The sequence below is a fragment of the Cimex lectularius genome, unplaced genomic scaffold, assembly GCF_000648675.2.
Source record: "Cimex lectularius strain Harlan isolate CLEC.00 unplaced genomic scaffold, Clec_2.1 scaffold326, whole genome shotgun sequence".
NCBI classification, from domain to species: Eukaryota; Metazoa; Arthropoda; class Insecta; order Hemiptera; family Cimicidae; genus Cimex; species Cimex lectularius.
Genome location: NW_019392931.1, coordinates 298,662 through 320,004, shown reverse-complemented (window position 1 = coordinate 320,004; position 21,343 = coordinate 298,662). Strand labels below are relative to the sequence as shown.

The 21,343-nt window shown below is 33.5% G+C and overlaps 1 protein-coding gene and 1 long non-coding RNA gene across 2 annotated transcripts in view; one reads left to right on the top strand and one right to left on the bottom strand.

Annotated features, from left to right (window-relative positions):
• Positions 1 to 2,621, bottom strand: part of LOC106669246 (protein son of sevenless) — a 29,640-nt gene extending 27,019 nt beyond the window's left edge. Inside the window, exon 1 of the mRNA XM_014398583.2 lies at positions 2,379 to 2,621. The gene's annotated coding sequence lies outside the window, so the exon portion shown is untranslated. The remainder of the gene's footprint in view (positions 1 to 2,378) is intronic.
• The window catches only part of LOC106669247, a 46,015-nt gene that overhangs the window by 3,346 nt on the left and 21,326 nt on the right, over positions 1 to 21,343 (top strand). The window lies entirely within an intron of this gene.

Below are 21,343 nucleotides of genomic sequence, written 5' to 3'. Positions count from 1 at the left end.
TTACGAAAGTGATTTAAACGGGATAATTATTGATATTTTTGGCTTTAAAATATTTTAAACTAGACAACAGTTGCAATTTAAAGCATGAAAGTGTTCATTTTAACATTCGAATCTGAATGTGACAAGCTTTAAATTATTGTGAATGTGACAAATTTTAAAGAGTTTCAAACTATTTGCACCTTAAAGTTTAAACTAGTTTAAATTTGATTTGATTTATATTTCACGTTTTAAGACGGTATAAATTCAAGAAAATTGGACATTTTTATCTTTAAACTATTCTAAATGTAATTAGTATTGATACATTTAAAATTGGAAAGTTTTAAACGTGATTACATTACAGTTAAAGCCTTAAAGTATGCACTTTATATATAAGTTTTTACGAAAGTGATTTAATCGGGATAACTATTGATATTGTTTGCTTTAAAATATTTTAAACTTGACAATAGTTGCAATTTAAAGCATGAAAGTGTTCATGTTAACATTCGATTCTGAATGTGACAAGCTTTAAACTTTTTGTATTGTGACAAACTTAATGTTTTAAACCCGATAATTATTGACAATTATTTTAAAGGTTTTAAGCTATTGACAGCTTAAAGTTTAAAGTACTTGAAATTTGATTACGATCTATATATGTCGCTTTAAGATGGTATAAACTCAACAAAATTGGACATTTTTATCTTTAAACTATTTTAAATGAAATTATTGTTGATATATTTAGAGTTTACATGTTTTTATGAAAGTGATTTGTACGTGATAGCTATTGATATTTTACGCTTTAAAATATTTTCAACTAGACAACAGTTGCAATTTAAAGCAAGAAAGTGTTAATTTTAACATTTGAATATGAAAGCTTTAAATTATTGGAAATGTGACCAATTTTAAAGTCTTTTAAACTACTGACAGTTGAAAGTATATTAAATTTTATTACGATTTATATTTAAACTTTAAGACGGTATAAACTCAACAAAATTGGACGTTTTTAGCTTTAAACTATTTTAAATGTAATTATTATTGATACATTTAAAATTGGCATGTTTTTATGAAAGTGAATTGTATGTGATAGCTATTGTTATTTTACGCTTTAAAATATTTTAAGGTAGACAACAATTTGCAATTTGAAGCTTGAAAGAGTTAATAATAATTGATTTATGAAGCTGAATGTAAGAAACTTTAAAGTTTTTGTAATGTGACAAACTTAAAGTGTTTTAAATGTTTTGATGGATATCTAAAGCTTTAAAGTGATTCAGATTTCCAAACAATGCATATTTTTAGTTTTAATGTTATTGAGATTTGAAGCTTTAAAATGAAATTTTATCTTGATTACGATTGACAGATAAGTTTTGAAGATTTGTAAACTTCCTAACATATTTTAGCTTTAGTTCTTTAAACTTCATATAATTAGTGGTAGATTAGGTGTGGCAATGATCGATCATTAGGATTAAAAATCTTTGAGGTACATTCAGCAAAAAATACTTCGTAATATATTTAAAACAAAATAAATTTACATTTTATATAGTAGAAATAGATCAATTTTGCGAAGTTTGTTCCGAAAAGTCCATAATTCACATTATTGTCCATTTTACCATAATTTATATTATGGTCAGGGCTGACAATAAAAAACCCACATACTTGGTCGTATTATTGTACGGTTTGTTGGTATTATTAATAACAATTCTCTTTATGAGAATTAAGACTTTTATTCTTTATTACTAAAAGTGTCATCAACATTAGAAGGTTGATTGACAAAAATTCATTACATTAAAAACACTATTCCTAATACATTTCAAAGCATCTTATTTTTTAAGATGGAGTTATTAAAACATAAGTGAATTCGAGAACGCACCTGGGTTAAAAACTTTCAAAAATATTATTTTAAACGTTTAAAAGTCTAGTCCAACTATTGTTTACACTTTCAAATAATTTTGCTTGAAAATATTGTTAAGAATCACAGAGTTCTAAGCTAAGAAACATATGTTTTACGGGCTTTTTTTACCTTTGGAAAACCTTGATTTAAAAAAAAAGTTATGTTTATTATTTATGTTAAAAATTTATTTATTTTCCTTGTAGTATGTAGTTATAGTTATTCAGAAGTTAAATATTTTTTTTTTATTTCAAGATATCCTAGAGAAAAATTTAAGTAAGTACAATATTACAAACATCATTTCAATTCTCTGTAGAACAGGTAGGCATTTGGGTATGAAATTTTCGATTTGTCAATTTTTTTTTTAAATATGGTTTATTTTTATATCTTCAAATTTTTCGCCACGCGGATGTTAAAAATTCGATATTTATACCGAGACAAATTGTAATCAAAATGTGGGTTTTTAAACAAAATTAAAAGACCTACTTTGAATTGAATAATGATCTAATTGACTAACCTTTCTATCGTAAAATTTATTAATTTTTTCGATCAATTGATCCCTTATTTGTCGGTTTTCTCCGGTGTACAGGTATTTTGTAAAATGTCATAGCGTCCTGGAATGGTTTAGTTACTCCTATTGTTCTCTTCATAGAGTACTTCTTCCATGGCTTCGTACGTCTTCTTAGTCGTAATTTTACCATTCAAACAGATGGTGCCGAATGAAAATGGTCTTTTATTTTTTAACGAGGGGGTAATAAACATGTGTTTAGAAATAGATGTAACAATTCTTTTTCTTAAACAACAAAAAAGTGCAGTACTATTGAAATTACATGGGATTGTTTAAAATGTGTAAATTATTGCGAATGACTTTTGACACCCAGCAAAACGGATACGATCGTTCTTTTTCAAATATAGCGTTTTATATTCGAGTAAAATTTTATTTTTTAATGTCGTATGTCAATGATTTGTATAGTTAGAATAGTCAAACTAATAGTGTTATGAAATTTTAGAATCTACTTATTGGCCCAATGGTGTTGGTAAATATTTATTTATATTTATATATTATATGCTTCCGGCCGGAATTTTTATCGCCACCTATTTTACAGTTTTAAATCCTAATAAAAAGAAAATAAGTATAATAAAAAGAAATAATCTCCTGGCTCAACTGAGGGATTAAATTTGTACTTTTATCTAGAATCTTTTATGGCTTAAAGATAAACATTGTCTTACTTTTTTCAATTAATTAATCTTTATGTAAGGTATTGGTTGAGATAAAAAAAAGTCAGTATCACGAGCGGGATTCGAACCCACGACCCTCGGCTTAATACGCCGCTGCGTGAGCTATCGTGACTTCGATCCATTCGGACACAAGCTTCCCATCTCAACCCCACCTTTCGAATTTTTCCCTCCATTTTGCCTTTTTTTTTAAATCTCAACCAATACCTTACATAAAGATTAATTAATTGAAAAAAAGTTATTCCGTCAATCGGACCACGAACTCTAATGAATTGTTTTAAATATATACAAAATGTTTAAAAAAATCAATTCGATAAAAAGTTATGTAAATGACGAAGAAGAAGCAATAAACATTCTCATCCTGTACTCTTCATTTTCCTAATTAATTCAGTTTTTTTTTTATTAAACACAAGTTCACAATGGTGCATACCAAGCATATCTTTAAATTTTTTCTTTTCTCACATGCGACTCGTTGTGTCAACGTTTTCCATTTACTTTATAAAATAGCTGAATCGGATGCACCAATAGGGGTGTTGAAATTCACGCAGGTGAGTTTTGATTTCGAGAATGGGTTTTTCTCTAAAATTTCATATGGAAAGTTTTGTAAAAAAAAACAAACTGATTCTTTTCTATTTTCTTGAAAATAAGTCAATCTCCCCCCCCCGCCCAAAGGTTTTCCTTCGGTGTGACGAATAGACATTATCAATTTTTCACGACCCCCTGTTCTATTTTCGGTCTGAACGACTATCGTTGCAATTAACCTCGCAGACCTCATGCAAAAAGAAATCGATGGTGTGCAATGTATTTATTGGCTATAAAATGTTTTACTTCAAAGTGTTCGTTGATGTACGACTTAAGGTTTACCACCGCAATGCGATGAAAGTTAAACTAATTTAATAAACAGTTACTTTTGTTTTCGCATGTTCCATTAAACGTTTGTATTGTAAGGATTTTGGCAATATCACCTTGAAGGATTTGGTCATCATGTTCTTTCCTTATACGCACAAGGTGTGTATTTCATTCTCTATGGGCAGAATTTTGTACAAGTGCTTGTACGCAGTGCCAGCCAGGTGGGCCAATTGTAAGGGTTATTCGCAGAGACCCACCCTTGGCTTGGACCCAACGGCCCTTCCTCGTCCTCCCTTTCCAACCCCATACCCCACCCCTATCCACACTAATCACACTCCAACACTTGATACACCACCCTCCCCTCTCGAAACTGTCATCTGACAAAGCGTTGCAGAATTGTTGATAACGGTTTATTAACGTCCAATAACAGCGTACATTGTCCTAAATTGGAACTCCTGTTGTTCAAGCGAATGTATATTGTTCGTTTGTAATCCCATGATGTTTTTGATGTATATTTTTTTCTGAAGTCAAATACTATAAAGACGAATTTGAATTGATTAAAGAAACTTACGTTTTGTGTTAGAAACGTGACATCGAAAACTAAAAATATACACAGATAAATAATTTAAGTTCTATATGTGGTTGTTTAATCGTTCAAGTTTACCTCAACTTTTTTAATCTCTGATAGTTTTTTGTATTATTTTATTTTTTGTCTTGATTTGAGATGAAAAAGTTAGTGTCACGAGAGGGATTCGAACCCACGACCTTCGGCTCAATACGCCGCTGCTCTAACCACTTGAGCTATCATGACGTCAAGTGGTTAGTGCCGGCGGCGTATTGGGCCGAAGGTCGTTGGTTCGAATCCCGCTCTTGACCCTAACATTTCCATCTCATCCAACCTTACATAAAAAGAATAATTAATTGAAATAAGTAATTTGGTCAATTCGACCACTAAACATAAATGGATGTAGTTTTAAGTGCCGCAAACTTTACTGACATGGTAAACTGAATTTTTGAATAACCTTATCCTTGAAAACAGAAAGTAATTATTACTCGTGTTATTGTAAATTTCATTTGATTACAAATTGGATTATTACAAAGGTTTTAAAAATGCAAAATGCCCCGATAAATTAAACTCGATAACTTTTGACTGTTTTCGCATGAAACTATTTTGAAATTAACTGTCACTAATATTTTACTATTTGAAATCGTTTCACTTTCCAATATTTGAAGCATTTGATCATAATAATATGTTTTTATTGTTGTTTTTTACGTTTTGTAACATTTTACAATTTCAAAAAAACAAAAAAACTGAAATAGTTTGATCGAAAAATAAAACACAAATTTTAAAATAAAAATTAAAAAACAAGTGTATTCAGGGTGTGCTTTTTTCAAAACCCGGCTGAATTTTTCTTGAACAGATCACGTTATTGAAATATGGGCTGATGGGTCTGCTAGCATTTGGGTATGCAAATTTTTTTGTTAATAAACGATAGCAGTTTTTTTAATGTTTGACAATAAGGATCATAGAGATGTTCGCAAGACCCAACATCATCGCAAGAAATTCATAAAAATGACTAGCACCACAACAGCAAATGACAATATTTAATAATAAAAATTTCACATTCTGGGTCGTAACTAAGTCATTCTTAGACCAATTTAAAATATCAATGTTGTACTGACTCTGAAGGATCTTGTCAACCACTATTTTAAAAAAGCGGTAAAAATTAAAAACTATGTCTCAAAAATATTAAACACGTATTTTTCTGTTTTTTGATAATGTTATAGATTCAAGAGAAATTTACCCGGGCCATCTAAAACGGACACCCTGTATAATAATAACATTCTATAAAACTATCTGAAAATAGTAATGCAACTAACTATTATTTAACTTTACAATGTTTTGATATGGATAACCTTTGGTAATTGTTGTTTTAAAATATTTTAAACTGTGTAACAATTTCAATTTGAAGCTTTACAATGTTTGCAATTTCTTAGCTATTGATGTTTTATGCTTTGAAATATTTTAATTGTGATTATGATTGATAGGTGAAGTTTAAAAAACCTTTAAATATGACGAGGGTTTTAAATGTTTGAAACTTCATAAGACCAGACCTTTGAAGAATGGTATTTTAAGTCTAATTATTATTTTTTTTTTTTTTTAGTTTTAACGTGTTTTACTTCATTTCTGTAGGAGTGTATTTACAGAATTTGAAACTTAATTACGATGTATACTTTTCACTTGCAAAGTATTTGATGATTAATTGCAATTTATTGATATTTTAAGCTGTAAACTAGAGATTTTTTGATATTTTAAAATTTAGGAAGTTTACAATATCATTATGTTTAATGAGCTTTCATTAGGTTGATAATTTAACCTTTAAAAGATTTTAAAATGTATTCTTATTGATTTGTAATTTTTAAATTTTTTTAAATTTGGATAACTTATACTTTGGACCTATGAAAATTGCTTATACACAAGTTTGATGCCTTAAAATATTGTATCGCGATTATGATTACATTTGAAAATTTAAGATTTTTAAAGATTATGTTATAAGGGGGCGTAGGTGGCCACAACGGTTTAGGCGTTGACACGGCGCTCATCACTGTAAGGTAAAGGTCCCGGGTTCGAATCCAGCGACCTGCATTCAAACCCGACACACTTACACCGGCAAACCCGAGGTTCATATCACCTCTAATTTGAAATACCCTCGTAAAAAGATTATGTTAAAGTGTAGTTGTTTTTTTTTAAATTTTAAAATAAACGACTATTGTTATGGCGTCAAACTCTCGGCTAATTGATCTCTTGGACGTGGGTTCGATTCCCCGAGGCCCAAAAATTGAACTAAATGAGTACAATAAGTGTGATACAGGCTGCAGTGCCAGGGTGTTTTTCCACCCCCGACTCCAATTATTGGACTAGCAATCCAATAATATTTATTACTTTTTTAATTAATCTTTAAGGCGTTGAAAATTTTCGTTATATGAAATCTTAAATTTGTAGTTTATATTAGCCTTAATAAATTATTATTATTTTTAGCTTTAATGTGTTTAATCTGGCATGCGATTAACACTTTAAATTTTAACTTGTTCCATTTTTGATTATTCATTGTGTTTACCAACTCGATGATTCCGGCAATTTTCGGTTATTAAGCACAATTATAGTCTAATGTGTAATAAATTTATTAAACATAGTTTTAATACGCATTATATGGTGATACAATTTGATTGAAACCATGAGAAATTGTTTCTTTTTTAAACATTTTTCGTTTTTAACTTTTAATTTTGGAGTTTTAACAATTGAAAATATTTTAAAACTCTGATAGATTATCTTTGCTTCAGCTTGATGAATAACAGAGTATGGTAAACATAAAGCAAATTTATAGTCATTTATGACAATAGAAGCTGAAAGAGCATTATTATTCATTTTATAGATTTTTATACGGTTATCTTAAAGGTTTTAAAAATGTCGTACGAATGGCTGACCTTTTCTTCTATTTATAATTAACCTAATTAAATTTAGCCTTGATGCTTTAAGTTTGGAATTCGCGGCTACAAGGCCTTCTGCACCTCGACCTGTAGTTGCTATTGTGCTCCTCTGGTTTTATAACTCACTGGCCAGATTCAGGTTGTTAATCAACCTCCATAGCCTTGCTAGCGGCTCCTTAGCGTAGGATCTTGCTTGCAGCTTTTCCTCTCCTAGTCTACACCTACATAGACCCTAACAAAACATAAAGCCGGGAACACACTTACCGATGCTGCCTTCGCATACCAAAACGTGGCAAGGCGTCGGGTAGCGTCGCATAGCGTTGCATCGGGTTCTGCGGTCTCAGTATCTGTACAGTGTTCGTTCTGTTTGTACTCCTATCTGGTGAAAGCGTTCAACCATAATCCTGTTTCTTCCAGTAATTCCTTTGTAAGTCTTGAGGACGGCCCTTCTATGAACCTCTTGCCTCATGCCTGGGGTATTGTTCCACCAGGTGTTAGGTTCATTAAGGCTTCATTTTTTGTATATATCCTTTATTGTAGCAGGATAACAGGCCATAATGGGATTCGGAGCCTAGAGAATCATATTTGCTCCTTTTTTGGCCATGTCTAGTTTCTCATTGCCTGTGTCCAGAATGCCCAGGGTCATTGATGTCACTGTCTTCCGCCAGGTTTTCCATACATATGCTTTTTGCGTTTTTCTAACCTAAAGCCTTAAGTGCAGCCGTAGGGCTCTTCACAGCAAAGCCATTATTGATTCATTGACGATTCATTCCTCTAAATCCTTTTAAAGGTGGATTTGAAATTCAAGCAAGTAAAAGCCAAATGCCGATCACGTTTGGGTGATTTGCGTTAGGAAAGAAAGTGTCATTATAATCCCCACTAAGCTTATAAAAAAAATCAAATTTCCCTAGTTAATGTTAGTAGCGTGTTACTAAACTGCACTAGCCGCTTAGTTTAATAGCATCGATGCAAATTGCCTTCTACTTCCATTGGTTTTAGACGTTTTGAGAAATTTGAGCGTAATCGATACAAATGTCGGAAGTTTAACAATGCGCTTAATTTATTTTCCTATTATTCACTATATTTTTAAGGTTTCGTGCTTGACCAAATAAATTCTTTTCAATTAATTAATCTTTAGTTAAGTTTTTGGTTGAGATATAAAAGGCAGTGCCACAACCGGGATTCGAACCCACGAAAATTCAAAAGGTGGGGTTGAGATGGGAAGTTAGTGCCCGAGTGGATCGAAGTCACGATAGCACAAGTGGTAGAGCAGCGGCGTATTTAGCCGAAGGTCGTGGGTTCGAATCCCGCTTGTGACACTGACTTTTATATCTCAACTAAAACCTTAATTAAAAATTAATTAATTGAAATTATTCATTACGTTTTTAATGCAAGATTAAAATCGAATAAATTAGTATACACTATTGTCAAAAGTGCGTAAAAGTAGGTAGAAAAACAATACCACTGAAATTTCATACTATTGGCAAGGCGGGAGTTGCATTTCTAAGTTGCTACGAGTAATTTAACTGTAAAAAACTACCTAACAAATAACGTTGACAAACTAATTCACTATATGACATGTGAAATGTCCAAAATGTATAATCGTACAATAAAAAGATGATTTGGTTCGATGATTTTCAGCGAGGTTTGCACTACCAAATCACCCACAATAAAACGAAAAGAGGAGAGTCGAATGCTTTAGTAGATCGCTTTTTCGTGATTAGTTTTGCTTTTATAACCGATACTAATAACATTTAGATTTGTGTATATTATAGTTAAAAACCATGTAGTCAAATCAAAATGGGACTTAATTTAAGTTTCTGATATCGCACAGCAGATTTTAGGGGGGAAAAGCCGTAAGTTTGAATTGATCTGGAACCCTATAGTGAAGAGTAGCTGTGTCAATGTTCCATGCCCTAACCGTTTCGGCCACCGACCGCGTCGCTCCAGTAAACTATATAAATTATTAATTATTTAAAGCATTTTTTTAAAATATTTATACAAAATTTTAACTCAACCAAGACCTTAGAAAGAATAATTAATTGATTGAAAGAAGTAACTTAGTCAATTGTCTACGAAAACGTAAATGGATTTATACAAAATGTTGTGGTAAGTCAAAATTTCTGTTTCTTAATTGGTATATTAGTAACATTGTGCTGTTAGTAACATGATGAAGATCCTAGGACCGAAACGTATTAGCAAAATTATTATAATAATATAGTGGGAAGTCGACAAACAGCTGAGGTCATCGTCTGCCGCCTGCGTGTTTTCCTTCTTTTTCTCTTTTTTCGCGCGTATTTGGTTTTAACTGCAGCCATTTGAGCGTCTCGATATGGTTACTGACTCTCCGATTTCAAATATATACTGCGTTGATATCCTCGAATGTTAGTCCCTCGTTTGTACATGTCAAGGTTTTACAGAATAGAAACAAAACATACCATACATATATATAATCACAACAAATATAGATGTCTGGTCACATTCACTCTCCTAAGCACTCGATATTCCTCGGCGCGTGGTTATAAACAACCCCTTCCTTTCACGCTAATAAATTACTTGTACTCTCCAGACGTCATACACTCACCCCAGAGTACTCGATATTCCTCGGGCGGGGTTATAAGCAACGCCTTCCTTTCACGCTAATAAATTAAATTCAGTCCAATAAATTAACACAAACACAACACTCGATGGAAACATAGAAGTCTGGTCACATTCACTCACCCCAGAGTGCACGACATTTCTCGGGGCGGTGTTATTAGCAACCCCTTCCTTTCACGCTAATAAATTACTTTTTCTCTCCAGACGTCATACACTCACCCCAGAGTACTAGATATTCCTCGGGGCGGGGTTATAAGCAACCCCTTCCTTTCACGCTAATAAATTACATTCATTACAATAAATTAACACAGACACAACACTCAATAGAAACATAGAAGTCTGGTCACATTCACTCCCCCAGAGTACTCGATATTCTTCGGGGCGGGGTTGAACCCACTCCACTCTCGCTAATAAATTACTTTTACTCTCCAGACATCACATACTCACCCCTGGGTACTCGATATTCCTCGGGGCGGGGTTAATTCACCCATTGCTTTCATGCTAATAAATTACATTAATTCCAGTAAATTAACATAAAGTCAACACAACATTTAAAAATCCCTACAGCTCTGAGGTACCCGAACAGCGATCTGGGCCCGCTGCCGTGCCCCATGACTAGGCACAGGTTGGATGATATGCCAAAATATTGTCTTTATACATCAAGCCTGCTACAATTGAAAAGATGGTCGACCGTTATTCTATCCTTGCCTAACCTACCTACGCGGTCGCTTTTTGCTTTACTTAACGGTTAACAAGTTGTAATAAATATTGTATTATGGCGGAAAAACTGACATATTTTATTAATGCATTAATATCATAGTATCATCGAGTACGAGTACTTACACAAAACCGGTTCTTTATTCTTTCTAGTTCTTTTCAATCCATTTTTCAAAAAAAAGCAGTCCCTACCCATTTATTACCAAATCCTAACTAAAATCCTATCTAACTGTCCGCTGATTCAGAGTGAGATGATACGAGTTTCCTAAGTGAGAGCAACCCAGGCAGGCGTCTCATATGGGACTTGGTCCCATCCTATTTATAGTTTATACTGATGACCTGCTGATACATCCCAACACAATCCTTACAACCTAACGCGGACGATACTTTCAATTTTATTTCCTTAGTCCACACTTACCGAACTTCAGGTGCATCTTGCTTTCATTGAAGAATGGTGAAAAATTAGACAGAACGAGGACATATACAGCCAAATTACGTTTATCCTAAACAAATAGCCTTCCCCCATGTCTACACTTTAATAATAAAGAACTACCGATATCTACACAATAAAATCCATAGGCATATACTTAAACAGTAGGCTGAGGTAGGATCCTCACACAGGATGGCAAGAACTAAATGGACGATTTGGACAACTACCAAGTTTTATAGTTGGACTGAAATCAGATTACGGTAAAGAACTTTCTAACTCTGTACAAAACATTACTTTAACCTATTTGGACATAAGGAGCGGAACTGTTTGGTACCAGCAAGCACCACCATCTAACATCCAACGAATTAAAGCATTCCAATTACAAGTCCTCATTAGAATTCTCCAAATTCCTTACTACAATGTGTCCACCCTTAATATTTTTAATTATCTCTTGGGCAATCCTCTAGTGATTATCTTAAAACAATATGGGTCCGTTTTAAAGAATTAGAGGTAAATAAAAGCCGAATAAAATCAACCAGGTTAACAATTGGAATTTGTAAATAAATTTTTGAGTAGTCACTTCTTCGTTCTTGGTTTTTCTGTAAGCGTCTTCTTTCTAACGTTCCGGTGGTTTGATTTTTTTAAGTTGTACCATTTTTAAGTTTCAAATTTGTTTGAGCGATGGTTTTAAGTGATACAGATTCGGCTAGAATCTCAGCACTGTTGGATGATGGAAGAAATCAAGCGCATGTGGCGAGGAGGCTTAGCATTCCCAGAACAACTGTCCGAAGAGTCTTCCATCACTATGGGAGAGTAATCACTGAAGAAGGAATGGGTCGTCATCGTGTCACATATCAGAGAGATGATCGTTTTTTCTAAGTACTCCATAATCGACATTCTACCACTGTCGAGATCAAGCAACGACTTCAACAAGTTAGATTCAATGTCAGTTTACAAGGCACAAATCTGTTCGGTTAAGTTTCAAAGAATTTTCATCAATTCTCTGGTTATCAATGGTCTGAGCAAGATTGAACTAAAATCTTGTTTTCAGATGAGTCAAGGTTTTGTTGAGGTCTTCTGACGGCCGGCCGAGATAGGGTTTGGAAAAGAACAGGAGAGCGATATTCCCGGTATCCCTCTGGATAAGCTGTTGAGGTGGTGGTGATGGTTTAGGCAGGCATTTCTACAGAAGGTTGCACAAACATGATCTTCATCGAGGGTTATGTTATCAGAAGTTGTTCCTTAGCCACTAATTGGCGACGGTTATATTTTTATGCATGACATTGCAAGACCCACACAGCTACTTGGTGACTACTTGGAACGGGCTTCAGATTCATTGGCCAACATGTAGTCTTGACTTAATCCCTATCAAACACCTTTGGGACGAGTTGACAAAAAGGGTAAAAGTCAGTGATGCCAGAGGATTTGCAGAAATTTAGAATGGCGCTGTTGCAGGAGTATGAAAATATTCCTTACTGAATTGAATATTTTCTTCAATGCGTCCATAGCAACATTTTTGGTGAAATTGTGTTACTCAAGTAATTCATCTATATATTGTATTTTTCTTTGAAAATATCCAGTAAACATCATTAAAATTTGTAACGATCGCATGTATTTATTAAAAACGAGGGTGGCACCTTTTTGCCTCTCAATGTATATCTGCATCCTCACTACTCACAATGACCTTAACCCAACAAACATTCGTTCCTACTTCCTTTAAGTATAACTCCAATCTTTCAACCCCCCTAACCCTACTGCTCAAGTCGGCCCAACTTCTTCCGAGACAAAGAACACATCGCCGAAAATATCGATGGCACGAGACCTCGCCTGAACCCGATAACAAACCGATTGCCAGCATTGGCTCGCTTCTCATTACACGTGTTCTCGGGGTGCAGTTTTGGCCGGGATTTTATACCGTTAAGAACATTTTATCTTTTTATTTTTAAGTGCGTTTAATTAATGCACAGGATACAAATGAACATAAATATTATTCTTTAAGTAAGATATTGCTTGAGATAAAGTCAGTGTCACGAGCGGGATTGGAACCCACGACCTTCAGCTATCTAAATACGCCGCTGCTCTACCACTCGAGCAATCGCGAATTCGATCCACTCGGACACCAACTTCCCATCTCAACCCCATTAAAAAGGTGGTGTTGAGACGGGAAGTTAGTGTCCGAGTGGATCGAAGTCACGATAGCTCAGGTGGTAGAGCGGCGACGAATTTAGCCGAAGGACGTGGGTTCGAATCCCGCTCGTGACATTGACTTTTTTTATCTCAACTAAAAACCTTAATTAATTGAAAGATATTAATTGGTCAAGCGGACCACGAAAACTAGTGAATTGAAACCATATTATTCTTTAAGTAAGGTATTGGTTGAGATAAAAAAAGTCAGTGTCAGGGGCGGGATTCGAACCTACGACCATCGGCTAAATATGCTGCTGCCCTGCCACTTGCAAATTCCCACCTCAACCCCACCTTTTGAATTTTACCTCCCTTTTTCTATTTTTCAATACCACCAATACCTAACTTAAAGAATAATTAATTGAAAAAAATTTATTTGGTCAATCAGACCACGAAACCTAATGGATTGAATAAATATTATTACAAAAATTATGTATAAAACACGTTTTTTTCAATAGATGATTTTGCTTTCATATTCATTCTTTCAAGTGCACTATCGTGGATTATTTCCGATTTCAAGTTGTGTGACGTCTCGTTTCATTGAATTTGACTGTAGTTTGTTTATAGATAAATAACCGAAATTTTCATCTTTGAGGCACATAATTGCACGTCGGCTTAATACAAAAACTTCACAGATTTTTTTCTCAACAATCAACTCTTCTTAGCACGAATGAATCAAGCCATTTTAGCCAAACTAGCCACCCAAAATAGTAACATGACTAAATAGTAACCAATCGTACTATCTTTGGTCATATTCACCATAGAAGAAACTGTGAAATCTTTTAGTCCCAACGTTGATTGAACTTTACGACCTATGTCACCTTCTCTTGTTGACCATAAGCCATGTATTAACAAATAAAAATATGAATTTTATTAGGTTTGTTGTTAAAGTTGCCCTGTGAAATTAAATTGGAAAACATCAAGTGTAGTTATTTTATGTTGATTAGGCGTATATGTGTATCTTCGTGTTGTTAAAATTTAACAGTAGGTTTAACTTAAAAAATATGGTCTCGATAGCTCAAGTGGCAGAACCGAAGTTCGTGGGTTCATTTCAACCAATACCTTACATAAAAAGATTAATTGAAAAATGTTATTTGGCCAATCCGACTACGAATTATAATGAACTTAAAAAATATGTTGTCACGTATTTAGACGTGGACACAACCTAATAAAAAGTTCGTCGATTTTCTCGATAAAGCTCTATTTTGTGACATTTCCTTCTCTAGTCTGCGGGATGATATACCTATTTTTGGATAGTTACCTATCATCCTGTTCTGCCTAACCTCGCTGATTTTTGTTGATCCATTAACGTTTTGAACATTCAACCCTTTGCAAATAAGTATTGGCCTGATCCATTCTCGGCCGAAGATGTCAACTTCGTTAAACCGCTTAATCTAGCTTTGTACCTGAACGGATTATAAACTTGGCTAAACCGGATGGAGTGGAATAATACGGACCATCTGCCAATTTTGATTGACTTAATGATTTTTTTCTACTAAGCTTTGTTTTTTGACCAATTGATTGTGCTTTGTTGGTTTAAACTTCCTTTTTTGACCATTTCCTACAATATTAGAATTGTATATAAAAAGTGATTATAACTGAAGTATTGTTTTGGCGAAGGTTGTAGGTAACGAAATGGCTTTGAGATTTATGAGAAACGCACCGTTCTTTTATTGTAAATGGCAGCAATAGTTGGTCAAATTTTGCCTATTTTTTCTTTTTTATCATTTCGTTAGTTGTTCAATCTACGTTAACAAAGCATTCAGCAAGCCACGTATTATAACTGGATAAGACAATAGAAACGGGAAAAGAACATGCTCCAATTTCTATTTAGGTCATCCGCAAGGTCATTGACCATAAATTTTTGTGAATAAGTACTGGCTCCATGACTGAATATGGATAGTTATTCTTCGGTATAATTCACGGCCCTTCTCCATATTTTCGAATTAGAGTTTTGTTTGTTGTCCGTTCCAGGATAATTAAGCGTAAACAAGAATGAGCAGGTTCTGTTCTGGAATCCCTATGCACGGTGAGACCGCGTCGGGATCGATAGTTTCAATGCCTGACGATTTGAGATAGTCCAGGGCCCATTTTAGCTAAGGCTTGAAATTCTTATTTAAATATTCCATGCACCATGTTATTTTTCCATCCGTGAATTAATTTTAAAGAGAGCTGATAACGATCGATTAAATCCAACCACTCCTACATCGAGGCGCAGGAAGCAAAATGAGATCGTTGAGCAGATCAACCTTTTATTTTCTGCAAATATATTTTAAAAAATTAGTTCCAAAAATTACTTCGTTTTATAATTCTACATGCCATGTTTGCTTATCGGCAGGCTATGAATAAGTCTAGGCACTAATTCTACAAAATGATCCACGAGCGAATTAATTCTGAGTTAATTTTTTTCCAAAGGTTCCGCAAAAATCTGTCTTCTCTGATTCTTTTCATTTATTAAAACCTGTTAGTTAACATTGTTTGGTTATAATATTGAACTTATAAATATTAACATAGTACATTACTTCCCTCAAATGAAGATATTTAATGAAGTAAAACCGTCAAAATAACTATTTGACTAATCCATTTACGTTTTCGTAGTCAATTGACTAAGTTAATTCTTTCAATCAATTAACTATTCTTTCTAAGGTCTTGGTTGAGATAAAAGTGTCAAAAAAAGAGGGAAAATTCGAACGGTTGTAGGTTGAGATGGAGAGTTAGTGTCCGAGAGCATCGAAGTCACGATAGCTCAAGTGGTACAACAGCCGTGAATTTTGCGTCGTGGGTTCGAATCCCGCTCGTGACACTGACTTTTTTATCTCAACCAATACCTTAAATAAAAAGAATAATTAATTGAAAGGTTGTAATAAAGTTTAATGTGAATAAATGTAATAAAAGTAAATAAATATATATTATAACAAATAAAATAAAAATCAAACAGTACACATAATTACATTGAAATGTACGTGAAGTGAATTATTAGTAAATTTATACATGCATCTATAAAATAAAGAAATACAAATATAATAATAAATCAAATAAGATTTAATTTATTTAATCAAAAGCTTTCTATACAGAAGATGAAAATATCGTTTTTTATTTTTTCCAATCAGTAGAATTTAAGTGTAATAATAAGATTAGCCACTGTTTTTCTGGTATTGACAGTTAAAACGTATGTGCGAAATATTTATTAAAGTAAGTCTATTAGGTTTCGTGGTCCGATTGACCAAATAAATTCTTTTCAATTAATTAATCTTGAATAAAGGTTTTGGTTGAGATAAAAAAATCAGTGTCACGAACGGGATTCGAACCCACGACGTTCGGCTTGATACGCTGCTAATCTTACACCACTCGAGTTATCATGACTTCGATCCCCTCGGACACTAACTTCCCATCTCAACCCCACCTTTCGAATATTCCCTCCTTTTTGCCACTTTTCAAATCTGTAATCTATTTCATTCTCAGCGACAAATGAAATGGCCACGGAGAGCTTTAGTGAAGTATGCTTCATTTTGCTTATTACATATATTAGGTTTTTAGATAGAAAAACTTCACTAAAACTCTCCGTGTTCAGTTCATTTCATTGTCTCACGTGATAGAGCAGCTGCGTATTTAACCGAGTGTCGTGGGTTCGAATCCCGCTCGTGACAGTGACTTTTTTTATCTCAACCAAGACCTTAAAAAGAATAATTAATGGATTGAAATTATTTGACTAATATTAGTTTTTCTATTTCATTTAAAATGAATAGCTCCAAGATTGGTTTTGAATTGGTTGCTCGCTTTGAATAATTATCTATTTTCAACTTTCATGAATATTATCATGAGGAAATGCCTTGTCTTATTGCCTATGAATGCCCAAAAGCCATAGAAATCATTTTGTGATTTAAGCCTAATGTCTGTTTACTTCGGCCAATTCCAATAGTAAAACTTGCATGGAAGCTGCTGAAATCGGGTTGAGAAGGGGCCGGCCATCAATCTGTGTTGTGAGCCTGTTTTAATCATCCTTCTGGAAAGGGTGCCACGAATGTTCCTATCAATCTGGCTTTCCATTATCTCATCTATTCATCGGATGAACAAAAATAATCAGATCAAACTATAAATTCTGGTAAATATAACGATGAAACTAGATTATCGACCTGCTGGATACAAGAAGTCTTTTCAGAGGATCTTCGGAAGAGGTCAAAACAGAGAAAACTTCCTTACGGTTTTCGCCGAGCTTTCGACAGTTTTATACTGTCATCTTCAGGGCCTGTTTTATTATCATATAAACAAACAATTAAAACATGAAAAAACAATAATTACAACAATAATTGGATATCTTACTTTAAAACCTTAATAGGAAATTAAACAACATGGTGTTTTGGGCACAGAAGTACATTATGTTTTTTGGGGCTCAGCATCTAAACATTAATTTAAATTGATTCAATTATTATTGTAATTATTGTTTTTTCATGGTTTAATTGTTTGTTTATATGATAATAAAACAGGCCCTGAAGATGACAGTATAAAACTGTCGAAAGCTCGGCGAAAAGCGTAAGGAAGTTTTCTCTGTTTTGACCTCTTCTGAAGATCCTCTGAAAAGACTTCTGGTAAATACGTTAAGTCCGGTTTAAAAAAACTGAAAATTGATTTAACCTCATAACTATAAGACAAATCTTTAGACAAGAAATGTTTTTCCCATCTGTTATATTATTTTTTCAATTAATTTTTAAATTATCATCATTTTTTAAAAAAATAATCAAATAAAAATTATAACTCCTCCATTTTTCTGGAGTGTCCCACCAGTGTTTTTATTTTATAATAGCTTCCTTGCTGGTCAGAAAGTTGTTAAGGACAATTCAGAAAAATTAAGGTGTAATTATTATACAACTTCACGCAAAGCATGTAATACATAAAATAAAATGATTTTCTGGACTTTGAGTATTAATTGAAAGTTGTACCGTTAGTCTTTCATTTGTGGACGAATTTAAAGTCTTTTCCTTCACCTTTTCGTTCAAATAAGTTGATGATTTATTAGATTTCGTGGTTGACCAAATGAATTCTTTTCAATTAATTAATCTTTAAGTAAAGTACTGCAAAATGGCAAAGGGGAGGGAAAATTCAAAATGTGATGTTGAGGTGGGAAGTTGCAAGTGGTAGAAAAGCGGCGTATTTAGCCGAAGGTCGTGTGTTCGAATCCGCTCGTGACGCTGACTTTTTTATCTCAACCAATACCTTACATAAAGATTAATTAAGTTGATGATGTTCGATTATTCCAAGAGGAATTTGACTTATAAATAGAAACCCTAGTTTACAAGTAACTTATATCTGAGGGGAAACAAATGCAGAAATAAATATTTGACACATGTTAGAAAATACGCACTTGTAGTATGTACATAGAAATAATGCTTTAATTACGTTCAAATTTTTTAAATACTGTGACGTTTCATTTTAAATTCAAAAATAGAATTTTTAAATACATCCATTTGATTTTACAAACCTAATGCTTTGTTTAATGGGCTATGATTTGCGTAATTAGTTCTCATAGGATATAAAAGGTTTGTTTTTAGTTGGCAAGAGGTTCGTGAATGTCGGTTATTAAGGAATTTAACAATGGTGATAGAATCGTATGATATTAATTACCTTGTTAAGTTAATTATATATTAATAATAATAATGAGGGACGTTTATGGGCCGACAAATAGCTGATGTCATTGCAGACCTTCTGCGTGTTTTTACTTCTCTTTCTGGTCTTTCACGCGTATTTTAAGCCTGCAGTCTCTCATTTGTACCTCAGGTCAACTGCAGAACAAAACGTGTAATTCATATACATTACCACAAACTTAAAGCCTAGTAAGATTCATTCTCCCTTACTTTTACTCTCTAGACGTCATACACCACCCCAGAGTGCTCGATATTTCTCAGGGCGGTGTTATTAGCAACACCTTTCTTTCACGCTAATAAATTACATTTACTCTTCAGGCGTCATTCACTGACCCCAGAATACTCGACATTTCTCGGGGCGGTGTTATAAACAACCCCTTCCTTTCACGCTAATAAATTACTTTTTCTCTCCAGACGTCATACACTCACCCCAGAGTGCTCGATATTTCTCAGGGCGGTGTTATTAGCAACACCTTCCTTTCACGCTAATAAATTACTTTTTCTCTCCAGACGTCATATACTCACCTCAGAGTGCTCGATATTTCTCTGAGTGGTGTTATTAGCCACCCCTTACTTTCACGCTAATAAATTACATTACAGGTGCGACGATATATCAACAAATTGCCTATGAACCTACCATTTGGAATAATTACTATTTATTGTATTAAAAGCGTATAAAGCCTCATTATAAAGATATAACAGAAAATCGTACGTTGCGACATAATGGCAGAACGATTAAAACATAGTTTCTTCTTTCTGTTTGAACTGGGAATATTCTTTTGATGACTTTTTTCCTGTCAAGAAGGCTTGTTCGATGAATTGTAACGAAACGTAAATTTTTTTAATTTCGACTCCTCAATATTGAATCGGGATGGCTGATGACAAAATGATTTCTCTTTCCTTGTTGATCATTGTTGATAGAACAATCTATGTCTGTACATCCCCTGTTTTAGCTTATGTAATTTCATTAAGGAACTTCATAAAGCTTTCAGGACAATTATAAATTAAATTAATTCTTATAAATTTATAAATAAGGATGGGAGAGAGAGGGAGAGATCGTCTATTATAAAACCTTGCAAATTTGCAAAACTTCACTCATTTTAGAGGCCAGTCTGTAAGGGTTATGAACCAAACTGTGCTTAACAAATTTTCACAGTTTCAGTTTTCATTTTCAAAATTCTGAACAATCCATCCCTTACGTCTTTTATTTGACGAATACAATTTGAATTCTGCGATATGATTGTAGTTTAAAGTTTTATTTGTGGACAAACGATGGGCATTAAAAGCATTGATTTCCTATCCGGGCATTCCTACGGTTTCATGCCTGTTCTCTCAAAGAGATCCGGGTGAAAGTACCGCCTTGTTTCGCTTTTTTGTTTTTTCTTTCATTGACACGTTTAAAATTTACGTTTGTACAGTTATAATATGGGTTACAATACAGTTGCCAACGATTAGAAAGAAGAACACGTTATAAATACCTTTTATTTTCAAGTTTTAATGAATACAGTTGAATAAATTCATAAAACAATACAACGAAGAGCCACGAAATTCTTTCAATACAAACTTCGCAAAGAAATGCCATAGATAATTTGAAACGTTCGTGTTTTGCATAACAATAAATTACGATATACACCTTTGATAAGTTAATCATTTAATGTCTCTCAACTTATTTATTTTATGTTGATAGTGCGTTAAAATCTCCCCATGTTGGATTAAAAATTAAAAATACGACCTGATAGCTCAACGGAGAAATAGTTAATTTACCCAAGGGTTAAACTTCGTTACATCATCTGTGAATTATGAAGAGAATTAAGACGGAATGGAATTTTGAACGATCAATGAAATGGCCAGTGTCCACTCCTAATTGACTTGTCTTAATGGCTGCTTCCATTTCGTAAAATTATATGCAACTATTAAAAACTTAATTATTCCAATCATTTATCCCTTAACCAAAATTATTTGCGAAATAAGTTGTTTTAAATGTTAAAACATTGTTAAAGTTAAATGTTGAGTTTCCGAGCTTTAATTAAATATAAAATGGTTAAATTGTGATATCTCCTTCTGCGGTTGCGGGATGATAAACTTATGGTATGATAGTAATCATAATCCTGATTCCTCAATCCTCGCTGATTTTTGTTACTGTATTTGGGTAATATTAGACCAGGATTATAGGGCAACTATCAAACAATAATATGGTTAAATTGTGTTGGGCCGGTTGAACAAGTGTCAACAAAGATAGAATTTTTATTTGGAGATCGTGAGGTGCGGTCTGGTGTGACGTAGGTTTTAGAAAAACATTTTCTTTATCGTGCCAATGTTTCGATCTTTCATCGATTCCAC